This window comes from Accipiter gentilis, chromosome 16 (genome assembly GCF_929443795.1).
Source record: "Accipiter gentilis chromosome 16, bAccGen1.1, whole genome shotgun sequence".
Classification (NCBI taxonomy): Eukaryota; Metazoa; Chordata; class Aves; order Accipitriformes; family Accipitridae; genus Astur; species Astur gentilis.
In genome coordinates this window covers 17,991,657-18,015,419 of record NC_064895.1, presented here as the reverse complement: position 1 = coordinate 18,015,419, position 23,763 = coordinate 17,991,657, and positions in this window count along the sequence as shown.

Genomic DNA, 23,763 nt, shown 5'->3' with positions numbered 1-23,763 from the left:
CCTTCTTGTTTTCTTGTCTCCTTTCCTCTCCGGTTTCTTCCTACATTTTATTTAACTGGAGATTAAAGGGGAAAGGCTGTGTGCCCTTTACTACTAGCATTCCTGACATCAGGAGGACAGGGAAGCAAAAGAAGGCTCCTGGAATCTTTCAAGCAAAACAGAGTATTATTGCATACACAGTAAAATAGTTCATAAAAGGAGTTTAGAAAGGATACAGTAAACACCAACATACGCAGCAGAATTTGGCCTCGGCCCACAAGCTCTGCCAGGCAATTGAATGCTCATCAGGCAAAATGGTAATGTAGCCAAACAGCTGTGTGTTCCTCATAGAAGCTGTAGAAACACATGGTCTTAAAAGAAAAAGAGATCTTTCTCTTCTTTAGGTTCACAGACATTCTGTATAAGAGTCAAATTTTTAGCCTTGCCTTAACCAGATTTCTGTTTTGCACCTGGAGAACTGTGGGGTTACTTGGTACATGGACTCGAGGTTTTAGATAGTTATGATCCACATGTAGCGCTGAACCTGTAATTACTTGCTGAATTGTAGTGAGGGACATTTTGTCAGCCTGGACACGTCCCATCCTCTGCCTCAGCTATTGCCGTCCCGAAGCAGAATGATCCTTCCCTGGGCAACAGGAGTAGCCGTCATATCTCATCCACATGTGCTTCCAGTTCAGGGGCCAAAGTCACAAGGCACATAGGAAATTGTTCTGGATCAATTTTAGCACGTGTGTATATGAACAGGCAGCTGCTTGCATACCACTTTATAAATCAGAGCTAGCATAGCAAAGACATTCACAGCGAAGAATCGGAGGTGCTGTGAAATGCAGGAGCGCTACGCACTGTCATCTGCTGGGATGAAAGACAGCTTGCCAATTTACTGTAAGATCTCTATGATCTAAGTGGATGATTGAGTCAAGCTGTCCCCAGCCCGTTAGATGTAAGGTGAAGCCATGAGGCTCAGGAACACTTCCCTCCCAATCTGCAAAAAATACACAGCCACGGGCTTAGGAAACCAGCCAAGCAGCGTTTGTGGAATCCACAAAGGGCAGAGTGCTATTCTCCATAGCATGCATATTTATTTTGATGTGGTTGTCTGTGGGCAGCAGGGTATGAAATCAAACCACACAACTGACATTTACACTATGGCAACTTCACTGCGGTCTGGCAAGGGGGAGAGACCTGAGTGCGAATATAACTAACTTTGCTCTCGTCGATGCTCCTTCTTACTGCTAGGTGTAAACGAGAACAAGAGCCAAGCAATTGTATTAAGATCCTTGGTGTAACTATCGGAGAATTAATTGTTTTCCCATCCACTCCTTTTTTCACAACGACAACAGGATAAATCCTTCTGCGAGGCTGATTAGTGTAAGCACCCTCTGTTTCTCAGGGCCTCGCGTTCGAGGGAAGAATCCGGTGTGAAACGTGTATGACACTTTCCTCATGCTAATGAACGCCTATAAAGCCTACATACGAGTGAGGGTCTCTATAAAGTAAATTCATACCTGCTGTTCATCAGTGTCTATAGCACTGAAAATGGAGACAGTAGATATGTATGAGTCAGTGTTACTAGCATTTCCAGGACCTCATTAGCCGTACGATCCATTTGCTTGCTATTAATACATTAATCATTTTCTAGTGTAAAAGACTGTTTCATAGGAAAAAATAATTCTTTCTCTACCACTTGTTCTCATGTATTCTACATTTTAAGAAGGCAGAATTCAGATTTATTTTTTTTACACACCCCTAAAACCCCCATTTTCTAACTCAATGAGTTCTGGAGTTTGTCATAATGAAGACTCATCTCTGAAAGGACGGTTAACCATCGGAACAAACTCCTAGTGGACACTGTGTTTCCTGAGCTCTTCAGATGAAGGCTGTAAACCTTGCCAAACGATGTGCTTTATTCAGATACAAATTATTGGTCTCTACAGTAATAACTAGAAAATATTACTTGACTAGATCATTTGATTCCCTCTTATATTCTTAAAATAAATGAATATATGAGATAAGGATTTGAACAGGGGAAAGAAAAGATTCCAGTTTCTCTTTTATAGCCTAAATTCTACATATGAATTCTATATATGAAGATGCGTGATAATGCCAATAAAATTTGCTAGGCATTTTCCAAAGGGATGTAAGGTTTTTGCAAGAAGTGTTGTGTTGTAGAATAGTACAAGTTTCAACAAACATGAAAAGGGATAAAATAGGAAAACATGGCATCTGATTAAAACAAAAATTAATAAAGTCACTGATAATCAGTAGATAATTGACACTAAATATATTTATAAAAATAAGATGATCCTTTATTATTTAACCAAAGGGGGTTCTAGTGTTTTTTCACTGAAATTTATCATAAATATTTCACTGGTGTATGCCCGTGTTTAAATATTTATGGAAGAAGGAGAGCTCTAACACAAGAAATTGGGATTGTACTTAAAGCACTCAGACAGGATATTGGGGATCTAGGTTTAAATACCTACTCTGAATCAGATGGTTAAATAACCTTGTCATTCTTTAAAAGTTCTTGGTTTTCTTCCATTTCAAAACCAGAAAAGAAACTGGAAGCTCAATAAATGAAAATTATTTCCGGCCTTTCCCTGTCAGAAAAATTTCATGGCAAAATCAAAATATTTTATTTCACAAGTTTATGGAGTTTCATTTTGTTGACTTAGGCATTGGGTAGCTACTGGTTTTCTTTGCTATAGAAGTATCTATCTGAAAAGAAAAAAAGCTGTTTTACTCTATTTACTGTATTTTATTGCCAAAGTAACGATCAAACTGAATGAGGTCTACTTATTCTAGCGTCTCTTCTCTGACAGCGACCAATGCTTAATGTTTCAAACAAAAATACAAGAAAATCAATGGTCAATTATGCCACACCCCTCCCAGAATGAAAGACATTTTTTTCCCCTAATTCTTAGCTAGTAGTTAGCATACACCCTATAGCTTGGGCTTTTACATCCTTTATTATTATTACTTATCTTGTCTGATGCATCTGTGATGTTCCTAGTCACCATTCAGATGTTTAATCTTCTTAAAAATCCTGCTATGTTCCCAACCTTAACATCTTGTGGCAATGAGTTCCACAGATAACTCATATTTCCCCAAAATGAAATATTTCTTTTTTTACCAATCAAAAAAAAGTTGCCTTTCAATTTAAGTGCCTTCCCCTTTTGTTCTTATGACGTAAGGAAGAACACAGAGAAAAGACATTACTGGCAGAGGCAATAGAGGTAGATCTAGATTCAGTTTACACCTTTGTTCCTAATTTAGGAGGCTTTAGCCATTCATTGGACCAGAAGCACTGGTTGCCACTAACTTCTTGGTTGTTTTGAACACTACGATCACTCCTGTTCTGCCTGGCCAAATTATATGAACTTCAGGTACAAACAGTAGTGTCCTTTGGCACCCATGGTTAAAGCAGGGAGGTGATGGGAAAAGCACTTTCAAACCTCAGGGATGGGGGAATGAATTGAGCTTAGGTTTCCTGTTCTCTGAGAACATCACTAGATCACATTGTGAAGAGAAAACTGGAGGAAAACCTAATTATGGATCTCAATTAGTTATAGGCATGCGTTACTGTGCAAAATCTTAAAAGATACTTAATGTGGCAATAGCCATGATTTCAGACAGAATGTGAAACCCAAAAGTCTTTAAGGATCAGGGCATCAATCACTCAGTACTAATATGGATATGTTTATGGGAATAAATATGAGAATAGAATTTTTAGGCACTTTGGGAACTTCAATAAATAGAGGTTCCTTCGGTCCTTTAGTACTGTCCTGCCTGGGCAGCCTTAGAGAGTGTGTTACGAGAGCCTGTATTTTGTATGTAAATGCAGAAAATAACATTTAGATGTGAGTTGGGTTCTTACATAATTTTGTGGATGTACGTCCAGACTCAGGAATGCATTAAGATTCATAACTCTTGTTTAGACTTTAAATGTTGAACAAGGTTAAAGCCAAATTTGTTGTTGTTTTTCCCTTAATGCTTATAATTTCCATTATTAAATGGAAGTATTATCATACATCTACTATCTCACAGAGATAGCATGGAGGTACAGTAATGTATGTTTACAATGGATGACTCTCTTACAGTGCAGCAGACCATGGATGCAGAGTGCGTTTGGAATACACAGTATGATCAATGGCATAATAATCGTCTGGTTTTTCTTGTATTTTTACATGGATAGTCTTTATAGGCACACTGGTGTCTTTATGGTCTCAGAAGTGGTTGAGAACAAAAGCAATTTGAGAGTCTCAGATTTGTAGAAGGCAGTCTCTAGTTCTGCTCTGGCACTGACAGGAGGGAGATTTGCTTTCTTACTAGGCTCTTAAGGGGAGCATTGTCTAATTTTTTGAAAGGCCAAGCACTTCTCTATACACATAGTTTTGTTTTGTGGGGTTTTCTTGGGGGGGGAGGGAAGAGGAAATGTCTAAATAGTTAAACTGACTAGATACAGAGACAGATCTGCAGGATTCAGATCCCATTTAGGCACCTAAATAAGTGGCCAGATTCTTAAAAATCTTAGCATCTAGCAGGTCCCACTAAGACCAGTTTGCTGGGAGCAATGGCAACCGCTGCATGCCAAGCCCTTTTCAGAACCTGGCTTTTGTGCCGGACCTGTTTCGGTTCTCTTCCTCCTATATGGTCAATTAATGAGTCCATTTCCCCTGGTATTTGTTTCGGCCTTTAACACATCAATGAGGGAGAAAAGAAATACTTGCTAAGAGGAATCGCGGTGATCACTGGCAAAGGCTTAGGAGCAGCAATACTACTTGACCCAACTTTGAAAGTACTATTCATGCCACTAAAAATATTTGTTAAGGTCTGGTGCTCCTTTAGATAGCCTTCTGCTGGTTTCCAGCCTCCAAATCTGAGTGAGCATCCCCTGACACCTACCGAGTTACTGGTCCTGTCTGGCATCGATGTACGTAATGCCGGTCCCTGTTCATAACAGAGCCATTGCTTATATAGGGCAGACCTATGCACCTTCCTCTGAGAAAAGCAAAGCTCCTCTGAGCTCTGCTCTTAAGCTTCATAAAGCAGGGGCCTAGCCACCATCCGTGGATTCCTGTTACGATAGGATTAGACAAAAAGCTCCTACAAAAGTTTCAGAATATAATGATACTCCTGATGCTTTCACTTTTGATGTCTTAAAAGCTGTCTTTGCATTATATGCTGCTGGCTCCATTGCAGACTCTGGGGCATTCGGGTAAGTGAACACACAAGGAAAAGGAAAATCAATCTCCAGCCTCAGATAATGGAACTACTGGTGCAGACGGTCACTGAACACCAGTGGTTTAGAGGCTTCACTCTAGGGCTTGAGTTGCCAAGATGATTCCCAGTGGAAAAGAAAGAGGAAACTTATGAAAAAATAAGGATTGTCCTTCTCCTTATTGGGATCGTAGGTACTTCATTGCAGTGACTTTTAGTATTTGATTGCAGCCTGCTCTGCATTCACAGCTTGGTGCAAATTTGGGGAAGGCTCAGTTTTATTTGTTTTAATTCCACATTCAGTCTCTGCCTCTTTTGGGTCTCAGATATCACAGCTCATACTGGAAAGTGTCAAATGCACGGCCAATGTCCATGATGATGAATTGCAATGTTGTGTGAGTTACACAGGAGAGCGCCATTGTGTGCGGTTTTTCATGTAATTAGCCAGGAAATAGACCTTGTTGGGCACATATAGACTTTGAAGACAGAATTTTTATACTTGCAGCTGACCCTTTCCAGGGGTCTTACCGAGTTTTTGTTATAAACAGCAGTAATAAATGCTGATATTCTTATGTATAGGAAAAAGATCAGAACTTAATGAGCACAACTCCATATGTTTTAAACAAATAAAATACATATTTAGGAAATAAATAAAAATTTGAAAACATGTTTTCACTTCCCCACTTAGCTAATTCAGGTTCTCATGAATAAAATTCAATGTCCAAATTCCTTTGAAAGTCCAATGACTTTTTATTTACTCAGACGTGTGTATGTATTAATGAATCTAAGTTTTGCAACCTGGTTTTTAGAATGGCATTTTCAAAAACACTTAGTTATTTCATTAATAGCAGAGTTGGCTCTTCAGTGAACATTTTTTAAAAAAATGACCTTATATGAACTTCCTGAAGGTAGTGAAATCTCCAGCTAGACAACTTGTGTGCCACAAATTTAGGGGGCAGAAAAAAAGGAGGGATAAGAAAATGAGTATAAGATATAAAGAAAGACTAGGAAGACATATTTAGAGGACATCTTTCTGCAGACTTTTTAGCTTCTAAACTTTTTTTAAACTTTTATAAATTTTACATACTTTTTACATTTTTTACAGCCATCATTACATGTATTTTCATATACTGTGGATATGGAGGAAAGTAATGGATAATATAAGAATAGCTGGATTAAATGATCTACTAGGTACATTTTGTGGATAAAATCAATGGAATTTCACTACCTTTTGTCACATCACATGATGTATTAATGAGGACCAGAACAACAGTTACAGAGCTATGCTAATTTGTATTTTCAATTTCACGTGGGATTTCTGTGGAAACAAAATTATTTGCTAAATTATTTTGCTACTTGCTATGTAATTTTCATTTATTTTGATACAGTCTACGTAGGCTTGTTTAATTTTTACAGACTTTAAAAATTAATTTATCTTTTATTAATGCATGTATTCTGCATGGTTTTCCTTTATTTTAATTGCTTTTAAAATGATATGTTAAAACATGCAGTAAGGAATTTATATACATACTTTTATTTGGGGTTTATCGATGCACAACTCTTGGCAGGGCCTAGTTAATTCAGCCTGGCATTTTTGGAAGGCTTTTCTGTTTTTTTATCTTCTGCTGTTATGTTTTTTTGGGCACCATTTTACACAGATCAATACAAACCTCTGCTCATGTACAGCTGTAGGGAAGAAATCTCATAAGAAGTCAATATGGTTTCCTACACAGTCGATGGAGAAAGACAGGGTCCTCCAGGGAGCAATTCAAAAGCTAGGCTGTCTTCTCTTCCTCTCCTTCTCCTCTGTCTCTAAAATGTTACTGCAAAATCAAGGCAGTCTAAGGAAAATCAATAGTAATGGCCAAGAACCTGGAAAAAAAAAAAAATTCTTACCAAAAGTAATAGAAAGGATATATATTTTAAATAGATACAAATCAGGGGGCAACCTGATGAAAAGATGTGATCTGAAAATCAGAAGGGTCTGAAAACACCGAGAAGTGCAGGGAAGATGAATAGGAACTTCCTTCTGTTTCCTGGAATAAGAACAAGGAGGTGTAAAAGATGGGAAATCCAAACCAGAAACAGCAAAATGTTTTTGCATGCAGCTTTGTGATTAAACAGTGGCACTTGGGAAGTAGATGAGACCAAGCTCTTGGCCAGGTTAAAAAATGGATGTGCATTTCTAAGACTGCCAGGACCACAGTTAAGAAAAATAAATACTTCCAAAGGGTTTTTAAACGTTCAAGTCTTAAACCTGTTAGAAGACAAAGCAAGAGGTTGCTGGAGCTGTTTTATTCCATATACGCTTGCTACAGGGTTTTGCTGGGTCTTATGAAGCAATAGTTTTAGTCCTGATGGAAAAAGGTGCACTGCTATAACCAGCTGGGGCTGGCACTGCGCCTCTGCTCCATTTCTAAATAAATACATAAAATTTCATGTACTTGTATTTGCTGAGATGTGAGCGTTGGCTCCAACATAACACAATGCTGTTTGTATGTTGGATTCCTCCAGCTTCTTTTGTTGCAGGGTTTCTCACATGCTGCTACTTCATTTAGAAGTTCGAGGAAGGAAAGGAAACATCTGGAGCAAAGGCAGAGGGTAAAGAGGTTAACGACTGATGGAAAATACCGTACTTACCTCCAGTTCAGTAGCCACAAGGACTCCTCTAATTCTGCATTCCTTTCCACAGAAGAACTCTTGCACATGTTCACAAAACAATCAGCATTTGGTGTCGAAATGCCAGACCTCCTTCACTTCCTTGTAGCAATCTGGATGTTAAGGGGTTTTTTGTGTATCTAGGAGCAGGCTAAGTGGCTACAAGGATGATGCACTGCTTAGCAAGCGGCAGAGGAATTTGGTTCTCATTTCAATGTGGGACCTCAGCAGTCCCAGGGGTGCAACGTTGATAAACCTGCAGAAACTCTCTCTTTAACTGCAGCCCCCAAAATGGGCAATGAGCCTTCCGAAATCATCCAGTTTGTAATATTAATTCATAATATAATACCAATTTATAATACTTCTCATCTGGGGCACTTCCGTGCTGGATCTCTACTGGTGTTTCATTTCAGTAGTGAGAATAAACTCCCCTTGTGCTAAGTGATTTTAGAGGTTACAAAATGTTTTTTAGGGAAACTATGCAATCACTTTGGTTTCAAGCTGCTGCTGTCTCTGTTTAAAGGAAGTTTTATATTGTGCCTTCCCCATGTTCTTTAGGTTCTTTGGAAAAGGTAAAAATGATAGCGTAGCATAATTTAAAATGGAGATGAGCCTTTTTTGCCTTTCAGAAAAACTGCAGTACATTCTAGACTCATTTTCTCTCAGTTTTGATTCCAAAATTTCCCTCCTCTTAGCAGATTAACTTTGGCAGCCCTGTGTTTTGCTAAGGCAGGCAGGCTGCCCTGGATTTATATTCCCCTCTGAAATCAATAAAATAGTAATGAAGCAACAGAGGACACAGTCGGGCTCTTACACCACAGATTCAGACCCCATGCTGGGTTAATGTACTAAAAGATTTTGCAGCAGCCAGATTTTCATTTAATGAATTTCCTCTTTCTTTCCCCCCTTTTTCCTGAACACCCCCACATTTCGGTTTGCTGCCCTTGCTCTCGTCTGCTTGCTCCCTTTCATGCGACAGCACGTCGAACTTTACCAGCTGTTGCGAAGTACGAGCTGTGCAAAAGATTGTCAAGCCCGGAGAGGCGATGACTGGCTGTCCGGGCATGTGGGACGCGAATGAGCAGATCGGGATGGCGAGGTCACTTGTCTACCTCTCTGCCTGGGAGTCGCTGCCTGCGGATGTGCGTGGCACAAATGGCACGAGCCCCCCGATGCCAGCGGGGATTCGGCTTAGAGGAGAGGTCCCACCAATATTTTTGCGTCTCAGGAGACGTCCCGGGACAAGTGACGAGAAGAGGCTGGGGAGGGACGGCGTATGACGCCTTGCAGGGGGCAATGCAAGCAAACGCAGGGCACACTGTGAGTGATCAATAATCAGCATGGTGTGAGAGCAATCGGTGCCAGAGAAGTTAAAAAGCTGCTAAAAAAAACGAGTTCAAGCTCGTGTTTGAAAGTGTGACTTCAGGGCACTTGGTTGCAAACAAGAGAGGCGCAGGCAAGAGAAGAGGTGAAGGCTATAGTTAATTCAGCCTGGACTAGACTGTCCAGACTGTTTCTGAAGGGTTATTGCTACAATACAAGAGCAGCAATTCTTGTTGCTACACCCAAGGGTGAATACAGTTTTGTCTTCTCTCTCTGAAATGACTTCAAACTTTGTGAAAATATTGCTTCTCAGGTTGAAAATCTCCAAAGAAGGCTTGCGTCTTAGGTGAATTTCATTGTCTTAGACATATTAGGGGTCAAAAACTGTCGAAGAATTTATGATCTTATATGACAATGAAACTTTCTGTTTTGAAAAAGTGCTATTTGCTGCCTTGATAAAGGAGAAGAAAAGAAAAAATCCTGTTTCCAGAAATACTCGGAAAGCTTGTGGTGTGTGATCTGCTGCATGATTGTATTATTGCCAGCACTATTACATTTGCATGTTTTCTCCCTACCTACTGAACATCTCTGAATCCTGGGCGTAAGGCTGGTATGCAGGCAAAGAGCAATCTTGTCTCACGTGTGCAGTGACTCTGATACATCAGGGTGCATTTGAATACGCAGTCCGCACACCGGCCAGCTCATCTGCACTTGCAAATTCAACATGATTCGGGTGTGTGTCCGAGTTGGCAGATGTTTCTTTTTGCGTAGGAAATAGCAGCTGGAGAGGCAGCGTCCACTTCTGAATTGTAAAAGTTGGCAGGTATGATAGATTTGCTGAAACACTAGAAAAGATTGCTGGCTCTCAGTGCCAAATCGTGTAAGCAGAATATGGGTGACTGTAATGTGTTTGGCAGTACACATCTGAGCATCTTCTGCTAAGTCTGTGTGTACCACTTCACCTGGCCAGGAGAGTCCAGCCACGCTGCTCTGACACTGCCTGCACAAGCTCTTGGCATTCAAGCCCACCCTTGGAAACATAAAATATACTGCTCTCATAACGGGTCTATCTTAGATATTCCCAGCACTTGAAATGCCTTGTTAAAGCCGACTGCTGACCTTAAAAACAGCTTTGAAAGCACAGGACTAGCTCAATTGTCCAGGGCATAACGCGCGTATGCTGTCCTGACTGGACTGTGAATAACCTTTCGTATGGATCTATTTCTGCCATCACGGAGAGAATATTTTCATTAAGCTTAATCATTGTCACACATGTTCCCTTGTGTAATCACCACAATGATGCTTAATGAAGCTTTAAATTCCTTTGTGCCATCTATTTTTGCCTATCTTATTTCACACACGCTTTTGCAATGCAACCCAGCAATCTGCACTGGATTGTTAGTGAGGATGAGGAAACCTCACTGGTGAATCTTGAATTCTCTCATATGGCATAGGACCAGAAAGAATTGCATTTGCAGAGTGGAGAGTTAAGGGATATAAACCACCTTCTAAAAATAGCTCTTTCTTTCCATTTACAATAAAGGAAGTCATTCTGGCAACTAACTTTTCTAAAAATTACACAAATAACAAACTGAGAGAGAACCAGGAGAACAAAATGAGGTTGGTAAACTCAGGAGGTAGGTACCTGAACTCACTGTTTTCTTGTTAGCTATTTACTCACCGGCCTACGCCAAACTGATTCCCCATCGGAGGCAGATGTCTAGCAGGAGGAAAAATAATCTTTTCTCTAGGAAGTATAGTGACTGCCTGGGAAGTGCAAGATCTGGATTTGGCATCTTCTCTGCCCCTCCTACTGAAGCTGTACAATTGGCCAGAAAAGCGTCGGGGGGAGCACTAAATGAAAGTGCATCTGACTGTAACACACAAAAAAGACTTTGTAGGATGCTGTTCCTTATGCTGCTTATGCATTTTAATCTATGATATTAAAATGAAAAATGCATAAAGAGTCTCTTGAGCAAGACAAGAATCCAACTTCTTTTCCTAGGTGAAACTAGGGGAACCGTAATAGTCTGTTGGGCTCACAGTTAAATATTTGCCAGTGTGAAAATAAAAAAAGTGTCTGGGAAGTTACTCTTTCTGATGGCATTTAACTACATGTAGTTTTATTTAAATCATGTCTCCCTATGTATGTACGCAACACTAGAACCCAGAGATAAGTTTTAAAAGTAAATGACAGTTTGGTAAAAGTTAAATGTTACTTAGGTATAAATAAAACAGGAAGTTGTATTATGAGATTATAGACCTTGTCTCTGAATTGTCCTTGTGACACAGCCCGCTGGTAACAAATGAAATTCATAGTGTTGTGAGAAGTATTGACATGCATCCCTGTCCTATGATAAACATCAGAAAGCCACAGTAGAGCAAATCTGGGTTTGACATCAATGGCATCTTATAAAGGGAGGACAACTGATTACTCTGAACAATAGATGCCTTTTACATTAAGCTACAAATCATTTAAGTTTTTCTGAGAGTTTTAAATGAAACACAGTAATCAGTATGTTTAAAAAAGATTTTTCTTTTATTTTGTCTAAGCAGAGAGCAGATAAAGAGGATATTTCAGTCTTTACTCAGGCAGAACATCCATTATGCTTTAGATAATTTTGCCAAAGTAAGGACTAGCAAAAGAAAATAAAAATAACTCAGATGCAACTGAGATTTGCACACATGCTTAGAAAAAATGTAATAAGTATAGTGTATACAATGTGTTTAACATAAGGATATTGCTCACTTGTTTAAAGTTACGCACATTCTCAAGTCTTTGTGAGAGCAAGGACATAAGGTTGAGAAAAAAATTGCTGTCTACTTTTGTATATCATGCAATTATGTTATATAGAAATGCTTGATATTACGGATCATACAAATTTTCCATGTGCAAACCATACAATTAAAAATTGTCTGTATACTTTGGTCCTTTTCAGAAATGTGTCCCACAACAAACTGTCCTGTTTTTTTAGATAATAAGAATAGTGTGCATAGATAGAATTTTTTTATTCCAACATAGAATTCATCACATTACCTTTTCATATTGGCATACACATGTATATTTGCTCTTTAAAGCCTCATTTATTTTCTTCCTTTTTATATAGACGAAAAATAATTTTGTAGCTAAAATTACTTTTTTTGGTATGGTTTGATTCAATCAGCTTTTAACTGTACTGACATTTACCGGATGGTCATAAAAAGAAAGCAAAGTGAAAATGACAAAAAGCCCCATGTTTTGCAGAAGTTCACATTCAGTGCATCCAATCTGCAGTCCCCAGAGACAAAGAGAGAAAAGAGCAGGTCTGTAATGCAGCTGCCAGTTTAGTGATCAAACCCAACAGATTGCGGTCTGGCTAGATCTGGTGTCCAGATAAAAATGGTATTCATGCTAACCATCTGCCTACAGGTCAGTAGGGACAAAAATTAAAAATAATTACCTCTAATGAATGAATAGACAATGACAGTCCTGTGTGAGGTACGGTATCATCTCTGTGCATGCACACACACACACACACACACGTATTGGTGAAGAGTGGTTGGGTAATTTTTTTTAGAATGCTGTAAGCTACAGTTTTCATTTATGTTTTACTTTAATTGTCTCACTCTCTGGCTTTATGTTATTGTAGTTTTAAAATACATAGCTATTTTTCCTGCAATTAAATTGTGTTAATGATGATGATAATGATTAGTAACTTGGTTACATCCAGTGCAAGACTCAAAAGTCAGCTTCTTACTCCTAAAATGCTACTAAGTCTCAGTAAGCAGAATTCTAGACTCAAAATCTTCTAAAAGCAATTTGGAGTATCTACTTTCAGGTACAAACCTGAGAAGTAGGAGCCTTGAAAGAGCTGAACCGAGCATTGATTACCGTAGCTGGAGCTACATAGAAGGGGGGAAAGAAAAGGTCCTGGAGTGGGGTGTGAAGCTGCCTGGGGCTGCAGGGTCTGGCTTTCAGATCCACAGATCCAAGTCCACTATTCAGAGTTTCAACCGACATCTATGTGGCTCACATTAATTTTTGAAGAGAAGGAAGGGATTGTATGTGATGAAGAATACAATAGATCACCGAGATTCATGAGTGTTTCTTCTTAAGAGCCCCTCAAATGGGTCTGGTTTTGCTACAGGGAGACTAGGTAGTAGTCTAATTTCAAGAGATTTCACTTTTTTGTTTATTTGTTTCTACAGCTATGCGACGAGATTTATTTCTACATTAATAAATACATTCCCCAACCAAAATTATTCTATTGTCTTCTATACTGAGCAGCCAGTACTGACTCATCATTTTGTCCAACTATTCTGCAACCAAATGTGCACTGAAGATATACTCCGATCTAATCACTGTCTGCTTGCTGGAAGTGTCTTTTTTGTACATCTCCATATAAATAAATCTGAGTATGCATGCAATCCATTCAGCTGCAAAGGAGGCCAATAAGAAGTGCTTAAGAAGACATTACTTACCTCTTAATAGTATTCCCTGGGTCTGCTTCCCCATCATGTTTTGCTGGACCTAATCAGTTGGGTAGGACATCACGGCATAAAGGCTGCAAAATGCTGCTGTTTGTACTCACTGTCCATGTGTGCAAATCTCAATGCAGAGTTCAAGAGGGTGAAGAACAATAAGCAGGAAGTGGTGTCAGGTGGCCAGAAAGTTAGTGAAGTGGACAAAAAAAAAACCAGAAAGAAACTGAAAGTGAGGAAGAACACTCAGAAAGAAACTAAAAGTGAGGAAGAACACTCAAGAAAAAGACAAAGTCAAAGCATATTATTTGGCTCTGCAACAATTTATTGGGTTATTATACATGAGGCTGAGACTGAAGCAAGTTAAAGGACACCTGTGCCAAGAAGAAGCTCATGAGACCCATTATGGGCTTTATCTAGATATAAATTACCTCTTTTCTACATATATCTGTATTACATAATGGTAAAAGATGAGTTAACTGATTGTAGAACTCAGGAATGACAGAAAATGTATAAGGAATATGTATGCAGAAATGCATATTTCAGCTTTGATAGAAGAAGCCTAAATTTCCTGACTTCCAAGAAATTGCAGTTTCTTGGAATCAGAGTGAACTTGGCCTCACTATTCAAATTTGCACTATGCAAAAATTCAGCAAGAACTTCTAAGCTCAAGCAGGTGGTTGTAAATTAGATCTTCACCGAAGAAAGATGAACTTGTTTCTCTCAGCATACAATATCTTCACCCAGTTGAGCACTCTGCCTGTGCACAAATTGCTTCCCTGGAGTCTGTTCCTAACAAGTCTCCTCTGAAAGATTCAGAGCTGTCTCTGCAGGCTCAGAAGAGTCCACGTTGCAGAAGGCACCACACTATATAGTCAGCTCCTATTTCGTATAGCTGAAGTTCAAGGCCAAGCCATTCAAGAGGTTCTGGGCTCATCTACAGGTCTGCAAGAGCAGCACTGCTCATGTCTGACAGGATTCCGCAGAGATATCTTACCCAGGTGCAGCCAAACTACTGCTCTATGGTTTTTGTTACAATGTTGCTCAGACCATTTCTTTTTTTTTTTTTTTTTTAATAGAACATTTTGCCATGGAAACCACAGAAATGAAATTTTGGGCAATCAAATCTGTGAAACAACAAAATTACTACAAGTTACAGAACTACATATCAGTGTTAATTTCGCAGCTGCCTTCAAATGCAAAGCTCACTTATTTGAACTTGTCTTCTCTGTACATTACAGAGAACAATATTTACATATACCTACACAGACATTTATATATAAAACTAAGGAAAAACCATTACCTATCAGAATAAATTAGTGATTGTGCATATGATTCTCCTTCCTGGGACAAGATGAAAGAACTGCACGTGGCCAATACTATTACATTATGTAATGCAGTGCATACAGGAGACACCCAGGCACAATAGAAACTGAACTGTTAAATAAGAATGTGTACATAATGAAGTAGAAAATTAACTTCTTGAAAATAGTATTCAAAAGATTATTTTGTGCCTGTCACCATACAAGATCATAATTCCAGAAATCCACAAGAAATACAGCTGTGCTGAAACAATTGTTTGCAAAACAGTGTGGTGAACATGTTCCTGTTTGGGTTTTTTCTCTAACATTTCATCAAACAAATCAGGTTGGTGACCAACCTAGCAACCAAAGGTACTTGCACATAGCCAGTCTTCGCTGATTTCAGTTAAACTTCACATCAACACAAAATCTAGTTTGCTGGATTCAGTTACCATCTCTTGATCTGAAAAACAAACAGTATGCTTAGGTATAACAATAGGTTAGCAGAATATTCTGTTACTCACAGAAAAGGAAAATCATGGAAGCACAATAAAAGCTACAGCTAAACCTCTACTAATTTAAAAGGTATAATTATCCACAAAGCACTTCAACATAGTGACCATGTAGTTACACTAAGAATTATTTTTTTTCTTCTAGAAATATTGGTGTTATTGATCAGTTTTCCACAGAAGAAACAGAAGCGTAAGAACATGCTGATGGTTAGATAAGAGGTTTCAAACTTCTAAACTTTGAATCAAATCTTCAAAACTGAAATTCCGGTAAAAAGAATGTTATTTTTCTATATGACTGCTGACATTCAAGATTTTGCTTTCTCTCACTGAAGTTTGTCAGATCAGTTTCTCAAGCATCCAAAAAACTGGAGACTTTAAGAAGTTCAGAATTGGAATAATATTTCCATAGGTATGCAGTGAAAGAGTAGGTATACACCTTGGAGAAGTTAAATAAGTTAAATAAAATTATAGCCAACGAATTTGGACTCAGAATCGCAGTACTCATTTTTAGAAAACTTCCAGTATTTTTTCTTTTGCCTCTCCTGTAAATATGGCACAGATTAACTTTCCCTTCACATGTACCAAACAGATGTAAGAACTACAGCAATAAAGAAAGGTACCTTGCTAACTTTCCTAAATTATTTAGAGCTCTGTAAATATGTTAGAGTTCAGTCTCTTCCCTATCTGCTTACTACTTATAATGTGTTCTGATTTGTGCTAAACCATTGCTCTCTTTATGGCTGCTGTAGAGGGTCTTTTCCTACTCTGTGGAGGAAGGAAAAGATTATGTCTCCTTTAAGAATGTAGGGTGTGCATAGACTATTAAAGCTAGGTCGTATTAGGACAACCTAGAAAAATCTTCTAGAGAGTAAGAGACGGTAGGAATGAAGCCAGTTTGCAAAGAGCCAGAAGTTCGAGAGGAGATTAAGACACTGCTGAGAAGAACAAAGCACAGACAGCCAGGCTTGGAGGAGGTCGTGGCAAGGAGGACACTGCTAACGCTCCTCTCTGTAGAGTTTGCTCTATCTCAGAAAAACGCTAAATGTCAGTAGACTGAGAGCATGATTTCAGGAAAGAGTTCACCCTGCCTTACTCCGTGAGAGTCCATTTCTCTATTTCAAAAGTATCTGCTTCTAGATCTTGTTAAAATAAAACTAGCTTTAAAATTTAATAGCCCTGCCCCATGGGTTTGTTGAAAGAGAAAAAGGCTTTGTAGTGTAGCTCCATCTTAAGAACGCTGGCATCACATCTACATATGCTTTTCCTATTGCATTAGTGCTTTTAACTCATTCCTGTCAAAGCTATCTACAAAAATAATCTGTGCAGTGGGACAAGTTCTCTTCTTCTTTTGTCTTCTAGTTATTTCTCATGCAAATGTGGAATTTTTTTAAATTTCACGTTACTCTCTTTCCATATTTTCACATCTCTTCAGCTGCTCACTAACCAGGTTCTGATCCTTTCGTAGACTGCACATTTTCCAGGAAATGAAGACCATTTGCCTGAGACAGCAGCTGGCTCAGTGCTTCTAAACTGGATTTCCCTGCTGTGTAGTTAGCATTTGTCCTTGCAAGTAGTGACTCTGACCATCTTGTCACACAGTGTGCTTCAGCCACAATATTCTTCTCTAACAAGGTAATCACTTTGAGCCCAACACCAACTTGCATGTGATGTAGTGGTGACCCCAGAACATGGATTTTTTAGGTAATATTTGCTTTTGGGGACTCAGTAATGCCAAATGATATATGAGGAGACATATGTTTCCAAGCTTCTGCACCATGCTTGGCACAAAAAAGAAGCTTAAGACATTTTATATGCAGTGTTACGCATGCTGCCCATCTAAACCTATTGTTGCTCAGTGTCAATGCCCAAGGCAAAAGTTTTGGCCAGCTTCTGCCTGGGCATCATGCCATCCTGACAGATGGGTATGAGTGTAGACAATCAAGAAAGTATGTTTGTTCATCAAATAAGAGTGGCTGGGGCATTTTTCCCAGCTGACACTCTGAAAACAGCTGTCTTCCTTGAGCATGCTTGTTTCTGGTTAAAAGGTCTGTGATATTAGTAATTCTTCTCTGAACTATGCAAACTGTCAATAAATAAAAGAGTCATTTTACAATTAGCTATGGTTACTATGTTTGAGGCTACTTTTAAAGAGGGCCTCAAATAAGCGTTTATTTTTGCTTCCAGAATTAGGAAGTGAGGACCAAGTGTCCATGACTCATCTGAGTTGCAATTAAACAGAACTCACAAATGTGTTCTCAGTTTTTTTGCAACACTGTGCAACAGGCTGCCCTCTCTATTGGTTACTGAGGTGACTGGCAACTGTGATACCTGCCCTCCCTCCTGAGCTCTGCTGTTGTCATACTCCCTAACCCTAAACAAGATATTTGGTTTCTGTAACCCAGAGAGGAGGAAATATGAAAGATTTACCTTTATTTGCCAATGAAACAACTTGCTTGATTTCATTAAAAAACAGTGATAAAGTCCTTTATGTTCTACAGATACATTTAAAAATCTTTCTTTCATGTTAAACACAGTAACTCACAAATTTTTGCATTTTGAAATCTTCACATGTAGCCATGTGATATTTATATTCCTGGGAAAAGATTTTATCCAGCAGCAGGAGGGAATGAACAACTCAACATTGACTCATCTACCAAGACAACAACAGTAGTTATGCTGTTTCGCAGAGTGTCATAATGATCTATATGCTCAAGATTTTTACTGTATAGCATATAGTGATTTATAGACATCACATGTTTATACACCACAAGCACAATGGCTCTTCACAAAATTATTTACTTGCCATTTTGTAACCCTTTTAACACAGCTGGTCAAGATTGTTCCTCCTGTAAAATGGGGATATTTTACTAAAGTCAATGGTTTAACATGGGATTAAATAAATGATGAATGTATCCTAATGTGCCTCAGACGACTGCCACCATGGCACACAATGAGCGTTCTGAAGCCTGTTTAATCCCAAATTGTTTTTGAAGGACACCCTAAAAAAAGATCTGAGACATCAAATTTCAAGGTTCAAATCTCAACAAGCATGCTTCACTACAAAAAGTCCTGTGTCACAATACGAACACTGAGTGCCAGGATAACATGCACATATGCAAAAAAGAATTCACAGCATATCGTGGTTTCCCACACCAAAAACTTTGAGAGCTGAAGTTATGCAGAACGTTCCCCTCCTCCCCACTGTTTAGCAGAAGCAGCCCAAGCCCAAGAAGAGGTAGAATATATGGGGCCACTTGTCTGTCTTCTTGGGATGGCAGCACTAAGGAAACATGCCTCTATATCTATCACACATCCACATTTGGACCAAAATCTACTTCTCAAAGAGCTTGAATATTTACAGTGAGAACCCCTGGGAATTAAAGCATTAATTCACATGGCTATTTTCCCACAGGTTTAATGGGGAATATCTTTGCCCTTGAAAATCTGCCAGGTCTGAACCAGGCTCTGCAGCATTTACATCCTACAGGGCACTCACTGAGTAATCGCCAGCGATGAGCATGCCCCATTGGGTCCTTGCCATCCCACTAACGTATCCAGTTATTGGCTTCACCTGTGGGAGGCAAGCATTCATCCTGGCCCTTCTGCATGTGACAGTGCATAGCGTGTCCACCGGCCTGTCCTTGTGCCCCTGGACTGCCACGCTCCCAGCAGTGATCTCGCCAGGGGAAGATGCTGACCCACTCCCGATTTCCCTTAGAGCGCTGAAATGGGGGAAACACTGAAAAAGCAGAGCTCAGGTAAGTCTGGAAAGGATACTGGGCAGGAATGGGACAGTGGGGCACTACTGCCTCTCTGGTGAGTGAGTCGCAGGCATGCTGCAGTCATTTTGTGAATGGGAAAAAAAAATCCCAGGAAGGGGAAATTAATCCTGTGCTTTTTTTTTTTTTTTTTTTTGTTTTTTTTTGTTAGTCATTAAAACTTAAAAATTTTTAGCAGGATTGAGATGATATTGTGTCACTGCACCACAAACATACCTTGGCAAAATAATGAAAGGCCAGCAATTACAGCTTTTCCTTGTCTTTCAGGGATAGGTCTTTGATCCTGGACAAATATGGAAGGGAGAGCTTTTTCCAGGAAGCTGGAATTATATGAAGATATTTTAGCAGAACCATTGAGCATCCAGGAAAAAAGGTAGAGGAAAATGTTTATTTTACAAAGACAGAAAAACTTTATTCTTTAACCCTCCTTCCCCGAACCCCCCCCCCCCCCCCCCCCCCCCCGGTCTCCCATTCACAACTATGCTTAAAAGGGGAACCTTCTCCCAGTTTCATGAGGAAAGTAGCTTCAGGACCACCCAGAGAGCTCTATTCCCCTCCCCTTGTCTAAATCACACAAAGAAAAATAAACAAATGAACACAACATTTGCCTTCTCATCCCTTCTTTTCACTAAAGGGTCAGGAGGGTCGGGGATCCTTCTTTTGCCATCTCTGGACACCCTCACCCTCTTCAACAACCAATCCAGATGGATCATGGCCTTTGAAATCTTAAATCCTTTAATCAGTTTCTCCAACTTTCTCTGTTGGCTCCTTTATGTCACATTCCTGGGCTAATTCAGGTACCTTCATACAGTGTAGGATTTGGATGACAGAAAACACACGGGGAAGTACAAGTCCAGAGATCTGTGCAAGTGGTGGGTTGATTATCCTTAGCTTCATTAAGGTTGCTCAGCAACGTGAGCTTGTATTAATCATGTCAGAGCAGCCTCATCCTGACAAGCTATCTGCACTGCCAGGATACAGACCCTTCCCGCATACTGCTGAGAAAACGTTCCCATGAACTGTCCCTCTGCTGTCAGTGAGGTAATGGGTGAATGGAAATTTAGACTTGTCAAAAATTTCATGAAGAATTATCCTCACTACAGTAATGAGTCCAACAGGAAAGGAGCATAAGATGTTGTACAAAAGTTTTTCAGGGACCGCAAAAGACATAAAGACCAGCAACTGAATTTTAAATAGTATGGCTAGATGATCTAGCTAATTAAACAAGGGGTAAAGAATTCACCAATAGATAGATCACTGGCTGCACAGTTCACAGCTTTGCTATGCCTGGAAAGATGAAGACAACATATTCTTGAGAGATTCATCACTAAGTCCACAGTCATCATTTCCAGCTGGATTTTTTCCATTTGATAATTTTATACTGTTAATCAGAGCTCATCAGATACTGCAGAAATAGCATTCGAGAACTTCGGTTTAAATTCCAAACAGCTTCCTCATGTCTTTCTATTTCTTATTAATATGATTATGTTGCGCTCACAAATGTTCTTTTTTTATCTCAGCCATTTAATGATTTCAAATTATGAGCCATTCAGCAAAGCAGCACCTAAAGTAGCACTGCAGAACAAGGCTGAACTCTTCCATTAACTACCCTTAAGCTGTCAAGCCAAAAGGGAACTTCTGCAGACTTCCAGATATTTAGTATTGACACTATCAAGCTACATCTGGGGCTTTAAATTTGGGGCAGGGGTTACTGAAGAATTATTTGGTCAAGTGTTAATGGATTCGTATCTTAGTAATGGCATTTCTGGAAGTGGTTTCCCTTTAATGATATGGTGGTGAATTGAATGGGAGTGATGTCAGCCTTTTAAAATGATGTGGGGGTTTCTCAGACACCTTGCAGGTGGTTTTAGGACCCCATCCCTAAAAGTCTGTGCCGATAGCACTGTACCAAAGCCCCGCTAAAGTCAAATGGGATTCTGGAAAAGCTGTAGGGTTTATCGCCTTACTACAAAGGCAGAAAACTTAGTGTTGAAACACTCTAGAGGAGATATATACCCATGTCTGTGTACACATCTACTTTTATTGTCTACCACCACTTCATTCTGTGCAAAATGAGCTCTAATTACAAATTGAACAATTGTGTCCCAAGCAGTGTATAACTGACACACTGGCTGCTACTGCACCAAAGGTGGAAAACTGTCAGGAACAGCTTGCTTCCTTTTTTTTTTTTTTTTTTTAAACCTGTCACTTCATGTAGCAGAAAAGAACAGCATGGAATTGCAAGAGATTTACTTAAAATAAACAAGCTAATAAATTAACTCAGACTTCAAAAGACAGTTTTGAAACCTTAGGAAACCTTAGGAAAGGTTTTGCTCCTATACTCTTTGCACAAAGAGAGAAAGTTTCCTATTAATTTGTTCATATTTGAACATGTGAGTATGAAAGAAGCACCTAAATTGGAGAGACAGTTGAGGCAAGAGGGGTTTTGTTTGTTTATTTGTTTATATAATTTTGCTGAGGCTTCAAATACTTTCAAATAAAGAACACTTCAGGTCATTGATTTCCACATATACTCCCACACATATTTTTATTAAGTCACACACACTGAAAGAAACCACTTACTGGGAAGGAAGACTACTCTTGGCCCACCGCTCTGCAGAACAAACTCCAGATCTCTGAATCTCCATTAGATTTAATAAGACACCTCAGCTCTTTGTTGTCTTTTTTTTTTTCCTAGCTGTAAAACCAGAACAGTACAGTTTCACTTGGCAGTCATTATTTACAGTCTAGACTATACATTTGAGCGGTCAGGGACTGCCTCATCCCATACAAATTATTAACATGAGGGACTTCTATTCTCAGTTGAATTTTGTTTATGCAGCAAATAAGTTAAATACTATTATTTCTAAGAGAACTTGGGCTGGCCAATAATTTTTAGCAGTTGAACATCTGAAATATTAAAACAAAGAAATGTAACTTCTGATAGTGATGTGGTCACTAGTTAAATGGCTATGGGTCAATCTGTTAGCTATGGAGAAATTCTGTGTTGTTAATAACTCTAAATGCCACTTATTTCAAGATTAAAGAGTTGCTGTGTCGCCTGTTAAACACACTTGCAAATTTTGACATTGAATTTTCTTTTCTCTGGAACCTGAACAAATTACTTTTAAGATAATGTGAATCTGAAAATCAATACAATATGTATATATCATGTACTGACATTTTAGATCACTATTATTTTATTAATGGTTTATTCATCATACAAATAGAGTATTATATCAGTATAAGTATCAGCTGATATACATATGTGCATCACTATGTGTATAGCACGGATAAATCTTTCATTTTCCATCTCAAAGGTCTTTTCATCCAGAAAAGTGGCCCATCTAGTTCATAGAGTTCCTGTTCTTCCTGCTTTTATTTCAACCAATCTTTAATCTTAGACATTAGGATAAGATTTTACACAGAGCAGATCATCTGTATCTCCTAGGAAAGAGTCATATGCTTGTGGCTACGAAGAAAGGGGAGATCCTGATTTTCAGTTGATGACATTATTCTTCTCATATGTATTCACATAGGGTTTCCTCTTCCACTGCCCTGCAAGGGAAGCTACGTCTTCTTTTCTTATGTGTCTAACAGGTGAATCTCAGAAGATGGACTGAAGAGTTCAAAAAGACCAAGCTGTCCTGCCCTTTCTTTGGGCCGTTGCTTCTATCTGGCAGCTGAAGTACAGTAGTTTGATGGGAGAAAGAAGCTGGAATTATTGTAAATGCATTGGAAATGAGGATCACTGACTTCGTAAAACCCCAGAGAACTAGAGGACCCCTGCAAGGGGGAACTGAGGATTTAGTCCTCTGCCCAGAGTGATTTAAGAAGTGCAACTCAGAGCAGGCAAGTTAGATTGGGTGTCCTATGACTTTATCTCACTTCCTTAGCAGGGACCATGGCTCCTTCTCTTCTCTGAGAAAGCTGAGACTTCATTCCTTTCAAGCTGTCAGTGCGACTTTGTGCAGAGGACTTGATTGCACACCCCAAATTTTCCATAAAAAACCCCACAGAGAGTCTGCACATAAAATCTTTTCAAACGAATGTAAATCGAAGTGTCTTTCCTTCCCCCTCTTTCTTTCCGTCTCATATACACACTTTAATGGGGAGTATTGTACTGAAAATACTGATGTATAAATAATTTAATCCTTGAGTTACTCTGAGCTATGAATTATCTGTGACCTTCCTTCCAGCGCTTTCTTTTGGATGGAGGAGTCTTTCCTCCCTTGCAACTGTTCTCATCGTGGAGGGAACCCGTCAGATTTCCTGCCTCTCTGCATCCTCCACGATCCTTCCCCGGCAGCTCTCACTGGAGAGCTCACCCCTGAGACGTTCCCATGCTGGTGGGAGTGGAGGAGGGCAGTGCTCTCCAGCTCCACCCTCTTCCAGAGGAAATGTCATGAGAAAATGTTTTCTTGAGGTCTTTCCTGTTAACATGCTATGAGAATGCTTGCTATCAACTGTGCATTTTTATGGCATTTTGACTGGAAGTAATGTGAGAAT